Genomic DNA, 26951 nt, shown 5'->3' with positions numbered 1-26951 from the left:
TTCTACTCGTGCATAGTAACTACGCATAGACCTAGCTCTGATACCACTGTTGGGGAACGTAGCAGAAATTCAAAAAAAATTCCTACGTGTCACCAAGATCTATCTATGGAGAGACCAGCAACGAGGGGAAGGAGAGTGCATCTACATACCCTTGTAGATCGCTAAGCGGAAGCGTTCAAGTGAACGGGGTTGATGGAGTCGTACTCGTCGTGATTCAGATCACCGATGATCCTAGTGCCGAACGGACGGCACCTCCGCGTTCAACACACGTACAGCCCGGTGACGTCTCCCACGCCTTGATCCAGCAAGGAGAGAGGGAGAGGTTGAGGAAGACTCCATCCAGCAGCAGCACAACGGCATGGTGGTGGTGGAGGAGCGTGGCAATCCTGCAGGGCTTCGCCAAGCACCACGGGAGAGGAGAAGAACTTGGGAGAGAGGGAGGGCTGCACCAAAGGCATAGGTGTGTCTCAAGAGGCCCTCCTACCCTCACTATATATAGGGAGCCCAAGGGGGGGGGGTGCGCCAGCCCTAGGAGATCCAATCTCCTAGGGGCCGGCGGCCAGGGGAGGTTTCCCTCCCCCCCAGGGCACCTAGGAGGTGCCTTCCCTCCTTGGGACTCTTCCTTAGGGTTCCCCTTTCACCCTAGGCGCATGGGCCCTAGGGGAAGTGGTGCCCCAGCCCACTTTGGGCTGGATCCCTTCTCACTTCAGCCCATGGGACCCTCCGGGATAGGTGGCCCCACCCGGTGGGCCCCCGGGACCCTTCCGGTGGTCCCGGTACAATACCGATGACCCCGAAACTTGCCCCGATGGCCGAAATAGGACTTCCTATATATAAATCTTTACCTCCGGACCATTCCGGAACTCCTCGTGACGTCCGGGATCTCATCCGGGACTCCGAACAACATTCGGTAACCACAAACAAGCTTCCTTTATAACCCTAGCGTCATCGAACCTTAAGTGTGTAGACCCTACGGGTTCGGGAGACATGCAGACATGACCGAGACGTTCTCCGGTCAATAACCAACAGCGGGATCTGGATACCCATGTTGGCTCCCACATGTTCCACGATGATCTCATCGGATGAACCACGATTGTCAAGGACTTAATCAATCCCGTATACAATTCCCTTTGTCTATCGGTACGACACTTTCCCGAGATTCGATCGTCGGTTTCCCGATACCTTGTTCAATCTCGTTACCGGCAAGTCTCTTTTACTCGTTCCGTAACACATCATCCCGTGATCAACTCCTTGGTCACGTTGCGCATATGATGATGTCCTACCGAGTGGGCCCAGAGATACCTCTCCGTTTACACGGAGTGACAAATCCCAGTCTTGATTCGTGCCAACCCAACAGACACTTTCGGAGATACCTGTAGTGCACCTTTATAATCACCCAGTTACGTTGTGACGTTTGGTACACCCAAAGCACTCCTACGGTATCCGGGAGTTGCACAATCTCATGGTCTAAGGAAATGATACTTGACATTAGAAAAGCTTTAGCATACGAACTACACGATCTTTGTGCTAGGCTTAGGATTGGGACTTGTCCATCACATCATTCTCCTAATGATGTGATCCCGTTATCAACGACATCCAATGTCCATGGTTAGGAAACCATAACCATCTATTGATCAACGAGCTAGTCAACTAGAGGCTCACTAGGGACATGGTGTTGTCTATGTATCCACACATGTATCTGAGTTTCCTATCAATACAATTATAGCATGGATAATAAACGATTATCATGAACAAGGAAATATAATAATAATCAATTTATTATTGCCTCTAGGGCATATTTCCAACACAAGGATGGCTGCCGCACATAAGTACTCGCATCTTGGTGGCACACTCTGTGGTGCACTGCGCCTTTTAATCTTGATTGTCGTCAGCTATATGTCGATGATGATTCTGAACTCCCCGGAGCCATCATCTCCTCCCACGAGGGCTCCGTTCAACGCATCTGCATCCCGGCATGCTACCTGCTGGACATACCCTGCACGGTGGCTGCCTGGCTGACATCCCGTCAATTCGATAAAGTCCAGCAGCTTGAGTTCTACCATTACTACTGTTGGGAATATGACTACTAGGTATGACCCGCCCAGGAGGGGCCGGGTCAACCTTCATGGCGGGTTATTAAAAGAAGCTCAGCGAATATACAAGGCGATAGTTTATTATAAGACTTGTAGTAGGCCCAAGCCAGAGGCGGCTTAAGGCCCATAATTGTAAACCGCCATGTATAAGTAAGACTTGTAAAGAAAGGCATGTAAGAGAAGTCACCGAGCCGGACACATTGTATGAGCCGGCCGGGACTCTGTAGGCCACCAGGCGTCCACCCGTATATATAAGGGGACGACCCGGCGGCGGCTTAGGGCAGAAAACAACAGATTGAGAGCCAAGCTAGCGTATTTCACTCCTTGGTCATCGAAACCTAGCAATACCACAACCACTGGACTAGGCTTTACCTTCACCACAAGGAGCCGAACCAGTATAAACCTCTTCACTACAAGAAATATGTCAACTTATGACCTTCTCTTAGTGACCCCAGCTGAATTGGTCGTAAATTCACGGCCATTTCACTTGGAAGGGCTCAAACCCTGAAATTGCTTACACCAAATGGTCACAAAGCAGACAAGAGGCTCCAATGACCTTATTTATACCTGATTACGACCAATATAAATGGTCATGAGGTTGTGAACGTGGATGCATTGGTACTTATTGCCATGACAAGGCGCCACCTCATCAGTTTTGCCTATGTGTCATGTCCATGTGTCAATTTTTGCCCTAGGCTGTGAAGCAACCTATATTTCTGTCATTCCCAAAATTCCCAAAAAAATTGGGCATTCTTTACTATTCAAATCATTGCCTCATGACAATATTCAACTCCATTTGACTGCTAAATCTTCCTCGGCAAATTTCCAAAGTTTTTGTTCAGCTCGAACTATTGTGAAGGAAGTACTGTCTAGGCATATCCTATTGAGCTGAATTTTTGCCACATCTTCTATATTCCCAAATCATAGCTCTCCACAAAATTTGAGCCCCATCTAACAATACATGTGATTGTGGCTTCAACATTCACATTTTTGTCCAGTGTGGTACGTTGTGAAGCAAGTGACACCTAGGATCCTCCATTGGAGCTGCAAATTTTCCAAGATAGTGTCCTTAGTAGATGATCATCCTCGGGCAAAACTCAGGCCCATTGGCCATGTGCATTTCCTGTACCACTAATCAAACACTTGGGTGCTAATTCATGTTTGAGCTCGGTTCAGTCTCCTCGTGAGATTCTTATATTGCCTTCTTCTTCCTGACACCTATCAGGGGAGTGCCCAACCCACTAGGCATGCCTAGGCCGCCCGGAACGCGTGGCAACACCACGGTCACGCGGTGACCACGCGGCGGGCATGCGAGTCTACGCGCTTTGGAGTTGGGGCCCTGGGCCACCATCCAAACCTCAACGTATCGCCACCAAACCATGTATTTCTGATTAAATAGATACTTTTCTACCTATAAATGATTTTTTGAAAAATAAAGAGCAAACTATGAGGCAGCTGCAGTTCAAATTTCTCCCGCTTCCTACTGAATCAGCAGAAATTTGTCTTTTTCACCAAAGGTGGATAAAAACGTTTGGCACCCAACCATTTTGTCAATTGAGCATTAAACATGGCCTAGTATTTTATAAAATTTATTTGGTCCAATTTTGCAACAAATATATGGTAGGTCCTTAACAAAAAAAACTCATTTTGGGCACTCGAAAAATGGAAAATTGATTTTTCGTCCAAAGAAAATGGAAACTCCCTTAGGCAACATTGTTTGCCATTCCAATATGCACCCTTGTGCACAATATGAGATCATTTGAACAAACTATGCCATGAATGTGGCCATAAGATTGATCATTTGGCTTGAAAGCCATGAATCTTTAGAGATGATAGCTCATTTCTGAGAACACTTTTTAAAAATAATTGTTGTATGACAAGTTTGTTATTTTTCCTGAGAACTTGGCCACATATAATGACACAATGCGAAGGTTTCCCATTTTTTTTTAATTTTTTTTGAATTTTTTATGCCCGTTTCAAAATGCGGTCAAAACGGCGAGAATGACCGTTCCTAGCTAGTGGTTGATTCTTGAAATTTTTTTGGTGTTTCTCTGGTTAAATAGATACGTATGTACATATAAATGATTTTTGGAAAAAATAAATAGCAAACTATGAGGCAACTGCAGTTTAAATTTGACCCGCTTTCAACTGAATCGGTGGAAATTTGTCTTTTTCACGAGAGGTGGATCAAAACTTTTTACACCCAACCATTTTGTCAATTGTGCATTAAATATGTCCTAGTATTTTATAAAATTAATTTGGTCCAATTTTGCAACAATTATTTGGGAGGTCCTTCACAAAAAAACACCTTTTGGGCACTCGAAAAATGGAAAATGGTTTTTTCGACCAAAGAAAATGAAAACTTCCTTAGGCAACATTGTTTGCCATTCCAATATGCACCCTTGTGCACAATATGAGATCATTTGAACAAACTATGCCATGGATGTGGCCATAAGATTGATCATTTGGCTTGAAAGCCATTGATCCCAACACGTGATAGCTCGTTTCTGAGAACACTTTTTTAAAATAATTGTCGTATTGCAAGTTTGTTATTTTTCCTGGGAACTTGGCCACATATAATGACACAATGCGAAGGTTTCCAAATTCTTTGATATTTTTGAATTTTTTTATGCCAGTTTCAAAATGCGGTCAAAACGACGGGAATGACCGTTCCTTGCTAGTGGTTGAATATTGGAATTTTTTTGGTGTTTCTCTGATTAAATAGGTACTTATGTACCTAGAAATGATTTTTGAAAAAAATAAAGAGCAAACTATAAGGCAATTGCAGTTCAAATTTGACCCGTTTCCAACCGAATCGTCGAAAATTTATCTTTTTCACGAGAGGTGGATCAAAACATTTTACACCCAACTAGTTTGTCAATTGTGCATTAAATATGTCCTAGTATTTTATAAAATTAATTCGGTCCAATTTTGCAACAATTATTTGGGAGGTCCTTCACAAAAAAACTCCTTTGGGGCACTCGAAAAATGGAAAATGGTTTTTTCGTCCAAAGAAAATGAAAACTTCCTTAGGCAACATTGTTTGCCATTCCAATATGCACCTTTGTGCACAATATGAGATCATTTGAACAAACTATGCCATGATTGTGGCCATAAGATTGATCATTTGGCTTGAAAGCCATTGATCCCCACACGTGATAGCTCGTTTCTGAGAACACTTTTTAAAAATAATTGTCGTATTAAAAGTTTGTTATTTTTCTTGGAAACTTGGCCACATATAATGACGCAATGCGAAGGTTTCCCAATTTTTTGATTCTTTTTTGAATTTTTTATGCCCGTTTCAAAATGCGGTCAAAATGGCGGGAATGACCATTCCTAGCTAGTGGTTGAATCTTAAATTTTTTTTGGTGTTTCTCTGATTAAATAGGTACTTATGTACCTAGAAATGATTTTTGGAAAAAATAAAGAGCAAACTATAAGGCAACTGTAGTTCAAATTTGACCCGTTTCCAACTGAATCGGTGAAAATTTGTCTTTTTCACAAGAGGTGGATCAAAACATTTTACACGCAACCATTTTGTCAATTGTACATTAAATATGTCCTAGTATTTTAGAAAATTGATTTGGTCCAATTTTGCAACAATTATTTGGGAGGTCCTTCACAAAAAACCTCCTTTTTGGCACTCGAAAAATGGAAAATGGTTTTTTCATCCAAAGAAAATGAAAACTTCCTTAGGCAACATTGTTTGCCATTCCAATATGCACCCTTGTGCACAATATGAGATCATTTGAACAAACTATGCCATGAATGTGGCCATAAGATTGATCATTTGGCTTGAAAGCCTTGATCTCCACACGTGATAGCTCGTTTCCGAGAACACTTTTTAAAAATAATTGCCGTATTACAAGTTTGTTATTTTTCCTGTGTACTTGGCCACATATAATGACATAATGCGAAGGTTTCCCAAATTTTTGTTTTTTTTTGATTTTTTATGCCCGTTTCAAAATGCGGTCAAAACGGCGGGAATAACCGTTCCTAGCTAGTGGTTGAATCTTGGAATTTTTTTGGTATTTCTCTAATTAAATAGGTATTTATGTACCTAGAAATGATTTTTGGAAAAAATAAAGAGCAAACTATAAGGCAGTTGCAGTTCAAATTTGACCCGTTTCCAACTGAATCGGCGGAAATTTGTCTTTTTCACCAGAGATGAATCAAAACTTTTTACACCCAACCATTTGGTCAATTGTGCATTAAATATGTCCTAGTATTTTAGAAAATTTATTTGGTACAATTTTGCAGCAAATATATTATAGGTCCTTCACAAAAAACTTATTTTGGGCACTCTAAAAATGGAAAATTGATTTTTCGTTCAAAAAAAATGAAAACTTCCTTAGGAACATTGTTTGCCATTCCAATATGCACCCTTGTGCACAATATGAGATCATTTGAACAAACTATGTCATGAATGTGGGCATAAGGTTAATTATTTGGCTTGAATGACATGGATCTTCACACATGATAGCTCATTTCTGAGAATACTTTTTTGAAATAATTATTATATTACAAGTTTATTATTTTTCCTGGAAACTTGGTTACATATAATGACACAATGCGAAGGTTTTCCAATTTTTGATTTTTTCTAAAAAGTTATGCCCGTTTCAAAATGCGGTCAAAACGACGGGATTAACCATTCCTAGCTAGTGGTTTAATATTGGATTTTTTTGATGTTTCTCTGATTAAATAGATACTTATGTATCTAGAAATGATTTTTGGAAAAAATAAAGAGCAAACTATGAGACAGCTGTAGTTTAAATTTGACCCGCTTCCTGGTGAAACGACGGAATTTTGTCTTTTTCACCAGAGGTGTATAAAAACTTTTGACAACCAACCATTTTGTCAATTGAACATTAAATATGGCCTAATATATTATAAAAATGATCTGGTCCCATTTTGCAACAAATATATGGTAGATCATTTAAAAAAAAACTCAATTTAGGCACTTGAAAAACAGAAAATGAATTTTTTGACCAATTTAGATGGTCATAACATCATACTGTATTCTGATTGGTCCGTGGACGCATCACACGGATCATGCATCGAACACCGTCGGATGATCGTGGATCCAACGACAGTCATCAGCCCTTCCACACCATTCCCGAAACCCTAGCTCTGCCCTGTGGTAATTTTACATCCACCCCCCGCCTCCTTTCTTTCCCTCTCTCTCTTCTCCTCCTCTCCCCTTCCAGATCCGCCCTCGCCGCCACCCGCCCCTCCCCTCGCTGTCCTCGATCCAGATCGCTCCTCCCTCCCTCCCCTCCGGCATTACGACGCCCCGAAGCGTGCGTGCTCGCCGCGTGCTCGACGTGAGGATAGCGCTCCCTACCTCTTCTCCACCTCGCGCCTCGCAGTCGTACTACCAACCAACCCCGGCCGACGCAACTCCAGTCACTCCCCGCCTCCCGCGATGGTCGCCACGACGAAGATCCTGCAGCGGCAGCTCTTCATCGAATGGCGCTGCTGAACCATCCCACGAGGGAGCTCCAGCAAGGCCGCTCGGGTGGTGCGTTGGACGGTCGCCGACCTCGCGTAACCCCGGTGCCGCACGGCTCCGAGCACCCGGCGACCTCGGCATACCGCAGGAGCGGACCCGACCCACAGGCAAAGGTGCGTTCATCCCCTTCTCTATATGGAGTACAACAGCCCACTAGCTGCCTGATGGGTACTGTCTCTGAATTTCCATCCCCTTCTCTTGCGCAAATGCATCCAACAATGGAGGAGATGAATCCATCCAATGCAACCAGCCGTTTGTAATGCCTAGCTTGTACTACATTGCAGATTCGATACACTGTCACTCCCTAATGGATTAGAATGGTACCGTGTAAATTAGCATGTCTGAAACAACCAGGTTCCCTTTGGTAATCGAGATAACCTTTTACTCAGCATTATCCCAGGCAACTTTGGAACATCATCCAAGCTAGTTGTGAGGATTTTGTACAGTCCGCTGGTAGAGGTTCAGTTAAACGGTCTTTGACTGCCAATATTATCATTTCTGTTAGCCCTCTGTATAAGAGGATGATTTGCCCACATAAATTGCTTTGTAAAGCTAAGCTTTCCTTTAGAATAAAAAATTGCGTTGTTGCTGATTTAAAACAAAAAAGCATTTTAACAAAAGACTTATTTATTGAAAAAGGGGTTCAACAGCGATGGTCCGAGTGTGGTTTGTTTCTCTACAATTTTTTGGAGTGTGGGCTATTTGATCTGACGCGGCTCGTCGACGCAGGGTGATCGAGGAGATGGGAAAGGCCTGGGCGAGTGGACCGGTCTGATCGGTTAGGGTGGCGACCAAGGAGCTGAGGATGTCGAGGAGGGCGGTGAACCCCGGCGGTCATGGAAAGGCGGCTGGACATGTGTAGGTGGAACAAAGAAACAATGAGTTTCTGTGCGACAACTTTGAGGATTGGATTATAACGTGAATTAGTTTCTGATACTCTGTCGCTCAAGTGTTAATTCTAGTCTTGTTTGCTCACCATTCGATGACTTTTGCTATTATTATAGTAGGGGCAATCAGCATGACTTCTTATGTGTTTCTTTTGCTATTATTATAGTAGGAGGTTGCTATTTTTTATTAGAACAAACATGAAATTGGTTGCTTTATTAGGCAACTCATTTTTTGTGCTATTTCCTGGAGCTTCGAGTGAAGAGTATGCTTGCAATGCCTGCCTTTTTTGTGTGCTATTCCCTAGTTTGGGATTTTCTCCCAATTCCTAGGCATCTAGTTCCTATACTAATATACTTGTACTGCTCATGCTGCTGTTGCTAGTGGTCTTGTAGCACAGCACATCACTTCTAGTTCCTATACTAATATACTTGTACTGCTCATCCAACTCTACTGATACATGTTTACACTGTTAATTATTGGTGAATGGTGATGTCTGTGGTCACGAGATCCTTTCCGCGGTTTGCAAAATGCTGTGATGAATCATGAAACCTATGACGTATGTCAGACTTCAGAGATGCCATTTGTCATTGATGAGAAGATATTTCATATTCTGAGCAATAATGTTTGCATTTCATACTGATAGTTGCCAAACTATAAATTGTTATAGCCTTTTTTTTCTTGCTGTCGATGCATGCTTATATGTTTGAGGGTCAAGTGATGAGGAATAAACCATAATATGATGGAGCTCTTCTCCTCTGATTCTTAGTATTTAAGTCTCTGATGGTACCTCAACACCCTGATATGTTTGTGGCTTTCTATGCTATCCACATACTGAAGGAAGTCCTGCTATCTTCACAACAAATATAATTTTGCTTGAACGAGTTTATAAATTGAACTATCTCCACAACAAAGATATTTACCATTTGTAGTTCCAATCTAAAGTGTTGCTTGATTTCATTTGTGGTTCAAGTGATGATGAGAAACTGCAACAATATGACAGGAGTTACACTCCTGTGATTCGTAGTTTAAAGTATGATGATTTCTTATCTTCAAATAACCGTTGTCTTGTGCAATGTAATGCTGCTCACGTTCTTGTTTTCTTACGAATTGCTTGATGCAATTTCTAGGACAGGTTTCTTTGACACTGAGGGAGTATTGTCTTATTACTTGTATATCCATCAGCTGTTACTGTGCCTTTGTGGCGCAGTCTGAATCTCTGTAGACCGATCATATCTGAAGCATGAGCCAAGCACAGCATGTCTACAGTTTCAGAACAGAAAACCAATCATGCTATAAGTATTAAGCAACTCCATTGCAGTCTAATTTGTTCAGAATGGAGATGAAAACTTTGGTTGGTTTGCATCATACCTTATAGCCATATATATAAAGGTTCCATTTAACGTCTGAAGAATGCATACCTGATTTGAGTTAGACTCTAGTCTTGACTATTTTATGTAGGTGGCGACTGACAAGAGTGTCGGTCTAGCTCATCTGAAGTTTCTCTGTATGCAGGAGGGCGAGCTGGAGGAGCTTGAGAAGGGCGTGGAGCCTGCGTGCTGAACGTCATTGACCACATCAAGGCTGTCAAGGACTCGCCCGACCTCTGTGCCGCCGTCGAGGATGTCCAGGTAGTCTCTTCTTCAGTCACACTGCCTGTGATCTGGACAAACGAAGTCGTTGATTGGTTAGCGCATCATCAGATGATGATGTTGTCTCTGTATTTCTTCTTTACTCCATGAATTAATCCTGATGAATGCTGCTTTTTTTGCACAAGCTGACAAGGACACTAGCTAGAGTGCACTGCTGCTCCTCTTCTTGCATGCAACATAATCTGAAATTCATTCAGTTCCACTGTGCGTAAACACTATAGTGTACAACTATCAACTTGTTTCACTATTCAGTTTGTCACCCATTCAGCTTACTTACTGGGGCATCTTTCTTGTAAGAGTTTACTTAAAATAGATTGTAGTTTCTTTCTTGTTTGTTTTGATACCCATATACCTTCCCTGTATTAGCTCTTTCCTTTTGTGCACGTTAATTCAGTGTTTGTGTTGATTTGATGCCAATGTTCAGAAACAAGATTTTTGATGGATGGGTTTATGTGTTCTGCTGGTATATATGCACGCTAGTATATATGCACACGGATTGGCCTTCATTATTTTGTATCTACTGTTAGATATATGCTGTTAGATTTGCTTTCATTTTGTACCTAACCATTTTGTTCTATAATGTGCAGATGCTGGCGTTTCATGTTTCGTCACGAGCATCAAGATGAAGAAGTCGGAAGAAGCATAGTTCAAGCTCATCGGAGCTAGTTCAAGGAGTAATGAAGCCCTTGATGCTGATCCGTATTGGAACAAATTGAAGCACGAACTGTGACATATAGAGCTTGTTATACTGTAGAGCTTGATGCTCATCGGCTCATGTGACATATTGTACACCTGTAGAGCTTGTTATATTGTGATCGCATTTGTATGTGTTGATGTAACAGATTGTTGCTTCTTGTTATTTGAAGTATTACACCTGTTTTCTGTCTATTTTGATTTAAATATTGGTTGTTTAATTATTGGCATATTGAAATCTGAGGAACATGACCATGACAATAAGGACCCACAAACCAGAAACGAACATTTGGGACCCGCTTATCAGAATCTGACAATTGGGACCCATTCGAAAAAGGAAAAAGAAGGGCCACAACCCAAAAATAAAAAAGGCCGAATTATAGGGCCTGGCCCGTGTAGCTTACCCAAATTGAAAGAAAAAAAAACAACAAATGGGCTGAATTAATGGGCTCAGCCCATATAAACACCAAATTGGACCAGGCCGATTCTAATTTTTGACCTTTTCAATTGGTCGCAATTTTGCCACGTCAGATTGCCACGTCGGATCCGACGTGGCCTGAGCAAACAGCCAGTGACCAAAACAAAAGGTCATGGGTTCAACGACCTTCTGTTAAAGGTTGCTAATTCCAGTTTACGACCGCCAGCTTTTGACCTTCTGTTTTTGGTCACAAAAAGGTCGCAAATGAAAAACTATGACCTTTCAGCGGCCAATAGTGAGGGTCACAAGTTGACATATTTCTTGTAGTGCTTGTGTCCTTTGTCCCGATTAACCCCTTTAAGCTTCCTAGTTGCGATGACTCCACGACTACGTCCTTTCACTAGGACATCTGCCGTGACAATTCCACGACAGTTGGCGCCCACCATGGGGCCAGCGCACGGTGGATTTGAGTTCTTGAAGGGCAGCTTCGAAGGGCTCAAGGGATATGCTGTGGGCCGGATGACCAAGAGTTGTCGCGGCAAGCTCTACATCGACGACGCAGGCTGGGGCCCCGAGGCCGGCTCAATCGAGTATGGGTATCGGGTCCCCTTCGGCGGAATCCACGTCTTCATCGGCCGGATCGACGAGCCAGGACCTGAGCCGGACATCTGCACCAACCTCATCGAGACGGCTCAGTGAGCGAGACCCGCCCGGGCTCAACCCGCCGTGAGGCGTGCCTTCGAGGGTTGCATCCATGGAGGGGAACTTTCTGAAGGATCGGTGGATGGCAGTGAGACTGCTATTCACTCCGACGATGAGTCGTCCACATGCGAGACAGATTCTTTGTATCAACTACAAGATGGCGGGATTGGGGGCTGTTCCGATGGTAGCAGTATTCCGGACCCCTTTGAGTTGCCGAATCGATCCGGAATCTTCATGGCTAGCACTCAACCCGGGCAGAATTCTACGGCTGCGGCTGCAATAACCACCGGGTCGACGGCGACCGGGTCAGGAGACCCCGTGCACCCGCCGGCTCAGGTTCTAATAGATCTCATGGACAGGATCACGACCTTGTTAACCGCCGTGGTTGAGCCGGCAGATCAGGCTCAGCACGATGCAGAGATGGCACAGTTGCGTGGGGAGGTAACACAAGCTAAGGAGAACTTAGCAGCGGAGGAGGTAAGGATGGCTGCAGAGCGGGCAGCTCTAGATGCTCGTGCTCAGCAGCTTCAAGCAGAGACTTTCCGGCTTCCGGTGGATGTAAACGCATCAAATGAGGTCATGAGGAGAAGGCACCAAAAGGCTCAATCACGTCTGCCTCTAATTTATGATCCTAGGAACCTCTTTCACACACCTGGAGCTGGTCCCAGTAACCCGTCAGAGGCAAACCGGATCATAACACCCGGGACTGGAGTGCCGGTTCAGCCGCGGGCCATGGAACCCCCCCGTGTGAATACCGCTCCACCTCATTGCACACCAGTACCACCGGGTCACTTTTCTAACCCTTTGGAGAATCTTATCGCTGCGTCAGCTTGTTTGGCGGCTCTCCCGATGGAAGGCGACTCTCCGACAGCGATCGAAACACGAGGGTTAGAGAACTTCTTCAGACGGCTCTGTCACAACAGGATGCATATTCTTATAGTCGAGATAGAATCCATTCAACCCCTCGCCCAAGCCGGAGCCCAAGTTATAGCAGGCATATGGACTCAGTGGCCATGTCAAGCAACGCCCAGCACCGTAACTAACCACGCGGACATTCATTTGATAATCCATTCATCTGATAAGATGGATGCCAGCTCCGCGTTCTTAATGTTGGAGAAAAATTGCCGTTTTGAACCTCTGAAACAGAAGCTGGGGCGGCTCAAGCATGACTGTAATCACATGGGCCAGCTGATGGCGGCTCTCGTCAAGTACACCGATTCTGACAGTACCAAGGACCCCGTGTCTGACGAAGAGAAGACAGGGAAGGGAAAGAAGAACGACAATGGTAAAGGTCACCAGCAGAACCCAGCGCATCAAGGAGGTAATAAATGTAAGGCTGACGGTAGTCTGGATTTTTGTGGCTAACGCCAATGTACAGGGCAACAATCAACGACGCAAGGGGCGGCCACCTCCTCGGTCTGGCAGGTCAGGTCCCACCCTTGAGCAGCTACTAAACGAACCTTGTCCAAGACACGACACCCGGGAGAATCCAGCTAACCATCTGTGGAAAGACTGTACGATCATGAAGGCTTTTAAGAATTCTAACATATTCGATGGTAACCACGGACCTGGCAGCGGCTCAGGCGGTGGCGGCTTTCATGGCTCGGGCGCCGGCTCAAGCGGTGGCGGTTTTCATGGCCAGGGCCATCAAGGCAGTCAAGGCGGCTATAATCAGCAACCCGGCCAGGGCAGTCAGCAGCAGCAGCAGTCCGGGTATCAGAGTAACCCAAAGCAGCTGAACGGTGGGCAGTATCATGTGTTCACCACCAGTTTGTGCAAATGGGACCAAAAACTTCATAAGAGGGCTATAAATGCTGTTGAGCTGGCGGTTCCATGTTATTTGAGATGGTCTGAGCAACCTATTGTATGGAGTAGGGAAGATCATCCTCCCCGGGTCGATAATCTGGGTCATCTGGCTTTGGTGGTGGCACCTCAGGTTGGTGGATATAAGTTCACTAAAGTGCTCATGGACGGAGGCAGTAGCATCAACATCCTTTATCATGAGACATTCCGTCGCATGGGGTTGACTGATAAGAGTCTTAAAACACCCAACACTGTTTTTCATGGGGTAGTGCCTGGTAAGTCGGCGTACCCGGTTGGTAAGATTGAGCTAGAAGTGGCCTTTGGGGATGAGTATGATTCTAGGGCTGAGAAGTTAACTTTTGAAGTGGTTAAGATCAAAAGCCCATATCACGCTCTGTTTGGTCGGCCGGCTTATGCTAAGTTCATGGCTCGGCCGTGTTATGTTTATCTGTAGCTCAAAATGCCGGGTTATAAAGGCACCATCACAGTACATGGAAGCCGGAAGATATCCCTGGAATGTGAAGAAGGTGATGCGGCTTATGCCGAATCTGTTTGCGCAACAGAGAAATTGAAGTTTTATAAGGATAACGTTGACCCGGCGGATATGACATCTTTGAAGAAGCCAACTATGGAGCATGAGCCGACGCTGAAATTTAAGTCTGCTGATGATACTAAGATGATTGATTTTGTGCCTAGCGACTCATCCAAACAGTTCATTATCAGTGCCAATTTGGATCCAAAATAGGAAGGCGCGCTCATCGAGTTCATCCGTGAGAACCGGGACATCTTTGCATGGAAGCCTTCTGACATGCCGGGTGTACCGAGGGAACTCGCTGAGCATACTCTCAACATTGATCCAAAGTTTAAGCCGGTGAGGCAGTTTTGTCAGCGGTTTAATGAGGAAAGGAGTAAGGCTATTGGAGAAGAGGTAGCCTGGCTCTTGGCGGCCGGGTTTATTGTTGATGTTTTTCACCCAGAGTGGTTAGCTAACCCGGTGCTTGTACTCAAAAAGAACGGCACCTGGCGTATGTGTGTGGATTACATAGATTTAAACAAAGTTTGTCTGGCTGATCCTTTTGCTCTCCCTCGTATTGATCAAATCATTGATGCTACGGCAGGATATGAGTGTTTGAGTTTTTTGGATGCTTATTCTGGTTATCATCAGATCAAGATGGCAGTTAAGGACCAGGAGAAGACAGCTTTCATCACTCCGTTTGGAGCCTTCTGCTATGTGTCTATGCCTTTTGGGCTTAAGAGCGCCCAGGCGACTTATCAGCGATGTGTGCAGAACTGTCATCATGACCAGATTGGGCGTAATGTTCATACTTATGTGGATGATATAGTGGTTAAATCCAGAGCAAAGGAAACCTTGGTAACTGATCTAAAGGAAACCTTTGATAACCTCCGGGTCTACAAGATGATGCTTAACCCGGCCAAGTGCGTTTTTGGAGTCCTAGCTAGCAAGCTTTTGGGCTTTTTGGTGTCTAATAGAGGCATTGAGGCTAACCCAGAAAAAATCAAGGTGGTTACATCTTTGGCTAAACCGGCGTGTATCAACGATGTTCAGCGGATGGCGGGTCGTGTTGCAGCTTTGAGCCAGTTCATAAGCGGGTTGGGTGAGAAGGCTATGCTGTTGTATCAAATGATGAAAAGACGGATGACTTTGTCTGGAGTGATGCTGCCGACTCCACCTTTGAAGGTTTGAAAAGACAGCTTGCTGAGCGCCAGTTCTTGCTGCCCCCGTTGAGAAGGAGCCGCTATTGTTATATGTGGCTGCTAACTCACGATCCGTCAGCGTGGCCATTGTTGTGGAGCGCAAGGAGGCTGGCAAGGAACATCCGGTTCAACGACCGGTTTACTACGTCAGTGAGGTGCTCATTGAATCCAAGCAAAGATACCCACATTGGCAAAAGCTTGTTTATGGGGTGTTCATGGCAAGCCAGAAGCTTAAGCATTACTTCCAGGGTCATCCTATCACTGTGGTTAGCTCTGCTCCTTTAGGAGATATTATTCAGAATAGAGAAGCCACAGGACGAGTCACCAAGTGGGCCATTGAGCTTGGGTCTCATAATTTAAAGTATGTGCCACGTACGACCATTAAATCTCAAGCATTGGTGGACTTCATTAACGATTGGCCGGAGTTACGGATACCCAAAGAGAAGCCAGACAACACATATTGGACGATTCATTTCGATGGGTCCAGGCAGTTGGAAGGCTCGGGGGCTGGAGTTGTTTTAACTTCTCCTCGAGGTGACAAGTTTTGTTATGTGTTGCGATTGATGTTTCCTTGTACTAACAACACAGCAGAATATGAGGCCTTGCTCCATGGTCTTCGAATGGCTAAAGAGATGAGTTTAAGCCGGGTACGGTGCCTTGGCAACTCAGATTTGGTGGCTCAGCAGGTGTCAGGCAAATGGGATTCCAAGGACCCTCTCATGGCGGCTTATCGCCGGAAGTTGATGTTGTTGCTGGACATTTCAAAGGTTATGAGGTGGAGTACATTGACCGCAGAAAAAACGAAGCGGCTGATGCTTTAAGCCAGTTGGGATCTCAGCGTAAGCCGGTGCCACCTAACACTTTTCTAGATGTTCTGCATAATCCTTCTGTCAAATTGCCTATAGAGGAAGATTCGGCCGTTCCAGACCTGGAGGCACAGTTAGTGGCGGCTCTTCATGTTATTCCAGATTGGACATTACCGTATTTGGCTTACATGACCCGGGGTGAGTTGCCAAAGGATGAGACCTTGGCTCGATAGATAAACCAGCGGTCTAAGTCAATGACAATTTCCAATGGTGAGTTGTATCATCGCAGCGTCACTGGAGCGTTTCAACGTTGTGTCTCTCCTGAAGAAGGTTAAGAAATTCTTCGTGAGATCCATGAAGGGGATTGTGGTCATCACGTCGGCTCAAAGTCTCTTGTGGCTAAAGCTTTTCGTCATAGTTTTTACTGGCTAACGGCTCACGCTGATGCAGAGGATCTGGTCAGGAGGTGTGATGGGTGTCAAAAATTTGCACGACGAGCGCACGTGCCGGCTCAAGAATTGCGGATGATTCCAATCACTTGGCCGTTTGCAGTCTGGGGGCTTGACATGGTTGGACCTTTTAAAAGATCCAAGGATAAAAAGACACATCTTTTGGTGGCAGCTGACAAATTTACAAATTGGGTTGAGGCAGAGCCGGTTAGTACGTGTGATGCAGCCATGACGGTTCAGTTCATGAAAAAGGTGATCTTTCATTTTGGCTTTCCACATAGCATTATAACTGATAATGGTACTAATCTGTCCAAAGGCGATATGGAGGAGTTTTGTCAACGTGAGCATATCCGGCTTGATGTTTCGTCAGTAGCTCACCCCCAATCCAATGATCAGGCTGAGAGAGCAAATCAGGAAATCTTAAAAGGTCTCAAGCCCTGGCTTATGGTTCCTTTACAACGGACGCCGGGTTGTTGGGTAGAGGAGTTACCCTCAGTGCTGTGGAGCATCAATGCCACTCCTAACAGGTCTACGGGCTATACGCCTTTCTTCATGGTTTATGGAGCTGAAGCAGTCCTGCCTAGTGATATTCGTCATGACTCACCCCGTGTGGCGGCTTACGTTGAAGCTAATAATGAACAAGCACGACAATACGCACTTGACTTGTTAGATGAAGAGAGAGATTTGGCAGCAGCCCGGTCAGCAATTTACCAACAGGACCTGCGCCGTTATCACAACCGCCGGGTTAAGTCCAGAACCTTTCAAGAAGGTGACCTGGTGCTCCGGCTCATCCAGGATCAATCCGATGCACACAAGCTATCCCCACCTTGGTAAGGACCCTTTGTGGTCAGTAAGAACCTGAACAATGGGTCATATTACCTTATCAACGTTCGAGAGCATAAAGACTCACGTAAGTCAGAGGAGGAGACCCGCCGGCCGTGGAATGTTGCTCAGCTTCGGCCATACTATACTTGAGCCACTGGCTCTCACCATGTACATACTTTGATATGTTATGATAAGTAATAAAGCAGGACCTCTGTCCTTTTTCCTCCTCAATGGTTATATATTTTTATTATTTTCATAATTCAAACAACCATTAGGGGGCTGATCGTATCCGAATCTAGCTTAACCCTTTTGGTCCGGCTCATGATCGTATTCGAATCTAGCCGTAAACCTCATGGTCACTTGGGGGCTTCCTGTTCAAACATAGTTCGTATTCAAACCAAAGAGAACATAGCTGTCGTAACCCTCTTGACCGGCACAAAGCCAAACTCACTAGGGGGCTTCTTGATCGTATCCGAATCATAGCTTCACCCCTTTTGGGTCCGACTTGGATCGTATTCGAATCAGGGTCGTTAAAAACCGCTCAAGGTCAATTGGGGCTTCCTGTTCAAACATAGGTCATATTTGAACCAAAGAGAACATACCTGTCGGTACCCTCTTGATCGGTGCAACGCCAAAACCACTGGGGGCTACATGGTCGTATTTGAATCCTAGCTTAACCCCTTTGGTCCGGTTTACTGATCGTATTCGAATCAGAAGCCTCCAAATTATTATTAATGTTTTTTACATCATTTTGAAACATCCTATTTTGCTTTCCTGATTTTTGTTGTCTCAAAGCTAACTGCACGTATGGTTTCAATTTGAACCGGCTCGGTTACTTGACAATGAGTGGCCATGGGATAACAATTATCAGGTATATCAAGGTGTTGGATTCTACAACATTAGGGTCATCAACCTTATTGTACGAGTCATATAAGCCGGCAATTCAGAATCAAAGAACATAGGTATGACATTGTTGTTCATAAACAGGTTTATCTGTATCTTTTCGTTAATCAAAGGTTTTTTTCAGCCTTGTTTGTCTTACATCTGGTCCTCTTTTTTATACCATGATGATTTTATAGTTATGTGTCGGGTGTTTTTGACCCATCTAGTGATCAACTGCCAGGATAGTTTTTTATCTTTTGCATACGGGAACAGATTCAAACACTGCAGATGCGATCGCAGATATAATGCATATATTGACCTTACGAGTAAAAGGTCATATGCAACATCCTATGCACGATGGCATAGGCAAAATATGCAGTTTTCAAACTAACCTATTACAAGGCATTGAGAGCCCAAAAGGTTAGACTGTTTTCTCTCTTAAGTAGGTCTCAAGCTAAAGGCTGAATTATTCAGATGGTTATGATTCCTCCCTTGCTGGCTCACCTCCATCCACTGGCTGGAAGCTAGGATTGGACCAGTCAAAGCCGTTCATAGCAATGAACTCAGCCTCATCGTTAATTAGGCCGGCCGGGTCAATTTCCGGGGCAAAAGTGTGTTGGCGAACCGGCTGGATAAGATCCGTCACTTTATAAGAGGGAGTCACCATCTTTTTATTCTCCACATCAAAACCCGACTGATATTTGTCGATGTTGGTCTCCTCGCCAAGAATGGTAGCTTGAGGACGAACTCCCCTCACACAGGCAATAAAGTCATCTTGCTCAAACGGAGTCCCGTCTTCCTTTACGGTAGGGTACCCCTTAGCCACGTCCACCGGGTCTAAATCCGGCACCCATGCTTTGGAGCGGCTTAGGGCAGTCAGGGCTCCAGCTCTTGCACAAGACCATTTGACCTCTTGAAATCTGGCGGGTAAGATGGATAGCTTCTTCAAAACATCACTCAAATGGTTGGGTCCTTGGTTGGCAGGGAAGATCGTAGCAAGTGCCCGTTGAGCCCCAGTGTACAGTTGCTCCACCAACGTATAAACCGCCTTCAGTTTTGTCACACTATTTTGACTCAGATTGTTACTCCGTGGACCTGTGAGTGTTTTAACAAAGGTTCAGCAGGCGGTTTATATTCCTGGTCAAAATAAGAGTATAAGTGATTAATGCAAATGACTGACCAAAGATTGCGGAGGCCATTTGAGACACACGGTTTTTTAAGCCGGTGAGCTTAGTGGTAACTTCCTTGAGAGCCGTTTCTACTGTCTCAGCATGTTGTATCAGCAAGGCCTTCTCATCAGCCCAGGATTTCTTCTTTGCATCCAAACTGGTCTTTAGTTTTTCAGCTTCAGAGAGGCTCAATTGAAGTTTGGAGTCAGCAGTCTTTATCTCCGCTTCTTGATCCGCCAGCCGGGTCTTTGCATCCGTTAGTTGAGAGCTCAATTCAGTTAGGGCGGTCTACAAACATGCACATGTGTGTCAAAATTTAAATAAAAGTTATACTGATTAAAGTCCCAAGTGCTTTGCAACGCAACACCACTTGGTACTTAGGGGCTAATGTCTGCCAAAGAAGTTCCTTTTTTCCAGGCTTAAAGTCCCAAGTATTTTACAAGTAACAACACTTGGCACTTGGGGGCTAATGCATGACCTTTTGAAAGTTTTTTCATATTAAGCCGGATCACACTATTTATTTCGACTAATTCAAGACAGTTATGAAGATTAAGTATCGGCTCATTTGTGATAAATTGAGCCGGCCCTTGGGGACTACAAGTGAAAGTTAAAGCTAGATTTAAGGAAAATCTAAGACAGGGTATCAAACTGTATCACAAGTCTACAGATCATTCAGATTCCTCATAATCCAGAGACTTGGGGGCTGGCAGAGCAAATATAAGATGGTGAAAGTCGGCGAACATACCTCATATTTCAGCTGAAGTTTCTTGCCATCTCAATTTCCGAGTCACGGCTAGAATGCACATGACTGAGGTAGCCAGACAACACGTCACTAATGTTCAGATGAGCGTAATGAGAGACATCAAACCGCACCTTCTACCTCTCTAAAGCCTCTTCTTTAGCAGAGTGCCGGGCCAATACAGCGGGGTTGCGCGGCTTAACGAATCGACTACCAGTAATCAAGACATCATTGTCAGAAGTTGTCGGCGGGTTGGCAGAGCTAGATGGTTCAGTGATAGCCGGATTAAGTGTGGTTTCATCAGCTGACAACTCAGGAGGGTCCAATTGAACATGAACAGCCGAGTCTTTTGGCGCTTCAGATTGATCAGGAGGAGTTGGTACTGCCGGTTCAGGTGTAGGATCTTTCGGGTTTTCTGCCGGCTTAGTCACCTTAGCTCTCTTGGACTTTGCTTGACCGCTAAGAAAGATTTTATGAGACAGTTAGTATAATAATGCAGTTTTTAAAGATGCAGAAGAAAGATGATTGTCCTTACCCAGGGGCAGTCTTGAAAGCCGGAAATTGAGTTTGTGACGAGTCGCCAGAAGAGCGAGAAATTTCCTGCAAAGGTAAAATGAAGTTAAGAAAATAAGGAAATAGATTCATAGATAAAAACAAAGGACAAAGGTGAAAGAAACCTCATTCTGGCATTTCCGAGGAGTTTTTTGTAAGTCAAAAGGTGGTTCATCATTGTCATTAGTCCGGGCCTGATGGCGGCTCTCATGTTGCTGCTTTTTCAAAAGAAAATGAGGGTCCAAATAAGCCAAAGGGTGCGAAAACCTTACTTTCCGGGTTACCAGTCGAAGTTTCTGTCTTGGCAAAGGGGCTGAGTTGGAGGAAATAGTTACCTCTTCTTCCACGGCCTGGCTGGCCCCCATGTCGTCCTGGCAATAGTCAGTGTCAATAAGATAGTTGAAAAATTGGACAAGGGAGTCAAGGGCTACCTCCAACTCAGAAACATCATCCAGCTGGAATATGTCAGATGCAGTCTTCTTCTTCTTGGGCTTCCGGGTTGTTCTCCTAGCGGCTATGGCAGCGGCTCTAGCCTTCTTGGCAGCGGCTCTAGCCTTCTTGGCAGCTTCATGATCATACTTGGCCTTCTAGAAGTCAGATTTGGCCTATAAACAAATAAACAGGTTAAAAGGTCATGCAAGTATTTAAACTACTGAGGGAAACACAAAAAGAGAAAGAGGTTAGGGGGTTTTACCCCTGATGCCGGGTTATGTTTGCAGAAGGGGTTTAATCCAACCTTACTGTAGTCCTCGTATTTTCCGTTCACAAGGATGGTTGACATTGCAACAATGTCTTCTTCAGTCAATTGAACAGAGCTATAACACAGAGAGTCATCTGGGCCTCCGCCATATTCATACATTAACTTGGATCAGCGCTCAGAGGGATGACCCGCCATGCGACCCAGCAACGGATCAGGTCAACTCCAGTTAAGCCATTCCCCAATAAATCTTGAATCCTTTTGATAGATGGCTTAGAGGGAGCACGAACTTAGAGTCAAGACGCTCCACGCGGTAACCTGACAGTGGTTTTTCATCAGCTGGTGATATATCTTGGCAGTAACCAAGTTTGGTTCCAATCTTTAGGATGGCTTGGTAAGGCCAGTAAAGGAAAGACGGCACCCTGTCAGCGTTGAATCGAGATTCCGCCAAGTTCCAAGATAGGACCGTTGGTGCACCCATTCTAGCGGTTCAAATAAAAGTACTCTCTGAAGAGCTCCACAGTCGGTTCTTCTTGAAGATATACCTCACAAAGAACTTGAAAATTGCAGATATTGGATATAGAGTTGGGTCCAATATCTTGTGGATGAAGCTTGAAAAAATGCAGAACGTCTCGGAAGAACTTTGAGCCGGGTGGTGAGAAGCCCCAGTTCATGTGATCAGTGAAAACGATAACTTCACCGTCTTTGGGCTGAGGTCGTTCTTTGTCCGGGTCAGGAGCACGATAAGACATCATGTTTTTCTCTGGCAAAAATCCTATGGTGACAAATTCCTTCAAGGTATCTTCAGTAACTGTGGAAGGGACCCAGTTGCAGACTGTTGGCGCTTTGGACGGCATGATCAAAAAAGGGCAAGCTAAAAAGAAAGTAATTTGCTGGTTCAATTTATTGATGAAGTTACAGGTTCATGATTATAGTACAGATGAGTAATGGCGGCTTAAGTAAGGGTTAATGATATATAAAGGAAAAATGAGCCGGAGTCATAAGGCGCCATGACTAAAAATATTCAAAGGTTGCCTAAGTCAGAAATTGTCTAAGTACTGAGATAAACATGTTTCACAAGTGGTTGCCATTATTTTGGATCAAGATGGCTCAGAAAAGGGAAATAAATCTAGACCTAAAAACCAGCACAGAGGAGTTCATCAGTTCTAAGGAGACCTTTGTATAAGAAGAAAGGGATCTGGTAGCCTCTGAAATGGATGTAAAACAACTACCGCATAGATTCTATATTTCTTTTATATCAAAGGAGAGGGCAGTGGAGAAGCTGCAAGTAATCTATGACGAACAGCAAAGAACACAAGAAAGAAACCTCCCGAACCCTAATGCAGATCTATGGGGGTGAGAAAGCGAGAGCTTACGGGTGCAGAGCTGCTGCGGAGGATCGCCGCCGTTCTCTGGAGAGACTCAGGGTGATGCAGCGGCCGGAGTTGAGGACGATGGTGCCCTATGGCGGCGGCAGAGCTCGAGTAGCAGAGAAGTTGCGAGAGGAGGAAGAAGAAGAAAGAGGAAGGACCGGCCATGCCTATTTATAAGGGGATAAGTGAACGGGCAGGCGTGAAAATCGAGGAAGACCAAAGTAATGATTATCCAGCTAAATGGACGCCTCGATTTTCGGAAAACATTTAAGATAAGGATCCTTGAAGATGACGTCGTGGCATTTTTTTCCAAATTTTCTGAAGATGACGTCATGGCGGGTTATAGAGCTTTTACAAACAGCAGAAGATGGATTTCGGCTAAGTGTTGGAGGTTGACAAGAACAAAGTTCAAATCAACCTGGGGCCTAATGTTGGGAATATGACTACCAGGTATGACCCGCCCAGGAGGGGTCGGGTCAATCTTCATGGCGGGTTATTAAAAGAAGCCCAACGAATATACAAGGCGATAGTTTATTATAAGACTTGTAGTAGGCCCAAGCCTAGAGGCGGCTTAAGGCCCATAATTGTAAACCGCCATGTATAAGTAATACTTGTAAAGAAAGGCATGTAATAGAAGTCACTGAGCCGGACATGTTGTATGAGCCGGCCGGGACTCTGTAGGCCGCCAGACGTCCACCCGTATATATAAGGGGACAACCCAGCGGCGGCTTAGGGAAGAAAACAACAGATTGAGAGCCAAGCTAGCGTATTTCGCTCCTTGGTCATCGAAACCTAGCAATACCACAACAACTAGACTAGGCTTTACCTTCACCGCAAGGAGCTGATCCAGTATAAACCTCTCGTGTCCTTTGTCCCGATTAACCCCTTTAAGCTTCCTAGTTGCGATGGCTCCACGACTAAGTCCTTTCACTAGGACTTCTGCCGTGATAATTCCACGGCAACTACAGCGATAGGTTACCACCAAGAGCTGCATCTGTGCCCTCACCACCGATGCCCATCTCATGGTTTTCCTCCTCTCTCCACACCGCCACCTTGACCCGGTGCCATCTAGCAGACTATCTGGTACAAATGCTTCGACTGCCACTGCTGAAAAAACTTGCGCTTGTGTTGGTTGATCTGTCGGTGGCCTCACTTCACAGCATCATCCACTCTAGCTGCCGTGCACTGCAACGTTTGGTGCTTGTTTTTGGACTAGGAATCCATATCCCTTGTCTCAAAATAAAGTCATCTCACCTTGTAAGAATTGGAATTCATTTTGAAGGACAGGAGCTCATCATCGAAGACGCCCCTTCACTTCAAAGGTTGCTCCTTGATTGTTGTTATAAACCTTCACAAATAACTATGGTCTCTATGCCTAAACTGGAGACCTTGGGTGCAATTAGTGATCTGTTTGAATGGTTCGAGATGGTGTTTGCCTCCACACCTATTGAGTTACTATATATTATTCACGTACACTTTTGTAATTTGCATTTTTCATTTGTGCGCAAAAGTTAAGTATCATATTGGAGTACACTTTCAGTGCTAATATTATGTTCTATGCTCGATGAAGCACTTGTACATCCTATCAGTGGTGGTGGATTCTGTCAAGACCTTATATATCAGTATGTGGTGTTTTGATCTCAACATCATTATTACCTTGCTGCAATGCTTTCCATGTGTGGAGAATCTTATATTTACTAATCAGAGGCACCATACAGAGCTTCACGTTAATCCTCGTGACTCAGAAAATCATCCATTAGATCGAGGTATTAACTTTCTACAGTCGTCAGATGAGATTCCAAGAGTCCGTACCCAATGTCCCACCTCCCACGACTTCCTCTCTGTAAAAAACAATGAACAATCTTTTTCTCGCTCAATGTCCCACCTCCTCGCTTAGGCACGGATGCATCATCCACCTGTAGCCTGTTTCTCCTTCGTCCCTTCTCCACTCTTCATGCAGCAATCGTCTAAAGCGATCCATGGATCCTCTCCTCCATATCTTCCTCTGCTATCTTTGAATATCCATCTTGCAAGCTCTTTTTGGAGGATTTTGATGTTAGTTTCTAACCCGCAGGTACAATCTAGATTTTCCTTTTGGGGGGATTCGATGAATCCCTTCATCACAGTCATGAGCTGCTCGATCTGAACTCGCCCCGTCTCCTCCTATCAAGCGTGACCGTCTTGAATCAAGTAATAATCATAGCTTGAGAGACCCCTGTAAATAGTATCTCCCTGAGTCTTTCCTTCGTCGGTCCCTAGGGCTCCTCCTCCTATCACTTCTCCAGTCTTCACGCACAACAGGGTAGGTTGAATTGGGCTTGAGTAAGGAGGAGCTTGGGTACTCCAGCCTGCAGCTGCTAATGGGAAGGGGCAACAGAGGACGAAGCTGCCATGAGGTGGCTACAGACATCTCCGCAACTCCTTCCTCACCGATCCCCAACACTGCTCCTCATGTCACTTCTCTAGTCTGCACGTACAAGCATCTAATCTAAATTAAACGTTCCAAGTTTCTTGATTCCCTTTCTCTAAAACCTTTGAATTTGTTATCCACTAATCCAAACATGCTGCAATCCATGTTGGCTGAGGAGGATGTCTTTCCAGCTTTCATGCCACGACCAAACAACAATATATACCATGGATGCTGCGGACATGTGGCAGAGAACCCAATGCAACAAATGTAGTTTCTTTTAGATCAGACAGTCGGCAATATTAGTGAACCTGCATATGTGAGGAACTATGTCAGGCTTATTGCAGGTATGCAAGAAGGAATGGCTAATTTGGTTTTTGCTTTTTGGAATTTTTATGTTGTGTGTCCTGGAATTTCAGGCTTGGTCTATATTATAATGAGAAAGTAAAACCTAGGGTTGCATTATGGGGGATGGCCATGATGCGTGTTCTTCAATTTTAGACAAGTCTAGATACATATCGAAGTAGTGGATTCAATTCACCGCACAATGAACTAGAGCATCTCTTCTGGAAAGTAGATAGGTTGTTTTAGATCATTACATGTTATGTCCAACTTACTTCTCTGTTTATTTCAAGAAAAAAATAGGTGTTTGCTTACTTGAACCTGCTCCATGTTATGCTCACCTAATGATGCAATAAGATATGTGCTTTTTAGAAACTCAAATTATACTCTGTTCTAATGGAACTTTTTGATATTGTTGTTTTTGCAGACATGGAGTGTACATCCATTCAAGAAGTCAAGAAGGTGTGGTTCTGAGCAGTATTTATTTGTAGCAACATGGGAGATCAAAAAATGATGCTCAAGTTAACCTTTCAATACATATTAGTGGCAAAGATATTCACCTCCTCGACGCCGAAATCGCCAGTCTCTCCCATAGCCTGACTCAACAGGCAAAGTAGCTCTACATCCCGATGCTTAATCAGTTACTTTGCCTGTTTGAAAACTAATGTTTAATAAGTTACTTAATGGTCTGCTCCACCTTTTCCATTTTTATACCCATGTAATGCTTTTTTAGAATTGCACCTATGTAGGAAAATATACCAAAATTTCTCATATTTTTGCAGAGCTTACTTATGCCATCCACTTTCCAATCCGTGCATGCCTCTCAAATAGACATTTGTCAGTCGATGTAGATTTGTACTTTATTAGGTATTAAGAAACCTTTAGCCTATCTGTAGATGTTCACTTACTAGGAAACTTTGTTCAGGTCAGTCAAGGAAAGGAGGCATGTTGTTCACTTTCTAGCCTATTTGTAGAAGAAACTTTGTTCACGTCACTTACTAGGATATGCACATGAAGAAATTGTAAAACCTGTATAGAGTATTATTAGTGTGAAGCATGTTCAGTTAACTTGCTAACAAAAAAGATGTTCATCAGCAAGCTATGTATTAAAAACATTCTAGATTATTACAATTTAACCTATAGATAGTTCAATCAAATCAGATGCCCCTGTCTTATATCATTTGTTCAGGTCAGTCAAGGAAAGGAGGCACATTGGTTTTCTAAGACAGAAAATGG

At 44.3% G+C, this 26951-nt stretch overlaps 1 long non-coding RNA gene, 2 other non-coding genes and 1 pseudogene across 3 annotated transcripts; all 4 read left to right on the top strand.

Moving 5' to 3' along the window:
• Positions 1-7274: 7274 nt before the first annotated feature.
• Positions 7275-11028, top strand: LOC125512269. Its single transcript, XR_007285282.1, has 4 exons — positions 7275-7718; positions 8335-8463; positions 10006-10121; positions 10730-11028. It is a non-coding gene; the product is annotated as an uncharacterized LOC125512269 (long non-coding RNA).
• Positions 9018-9114, top strand: LOC125517746. Its single transcript, XR_007287781.1, has one exon. It is a non-coding gene; the product is annotated as a small nucleolar RNA R64/Z200 family (small nucleolar RNA).
• Positions 9201-9281, top strand: LOC125517733. The gene has a single exon (XR_007287775.1). It is a non-coding gene; the product is annotated as a small nucleolar RNA Z199 (small nucleolar RNA).
• LOC125517734 lies at positions 9456-9534 on the top strand (annotated as a pseudogene).
• Positions 11029-26951: the final 15923 nt, after the last annotated feature.

This window comes from Triticum urartu, chromosome 6 (assembly GCF_003073215.2).
Source record: "Triticum urartu cultivar G1812 chromosome 6, Tu2.1, whole genome shotgun sequence".
In the NCBI taxonomy this organism is placed as follows: domain Eukaryota; kingdom Viridiplantae; phylum Streptophyta; class Magnoliopsida; order Poales; family Poaceae; genus Triticum; species Triticum urartu.
Note: the sequence above shows the minus strand (reverse complement) of the source record. Positions and strands in the feature narration are given on the sequence as shown.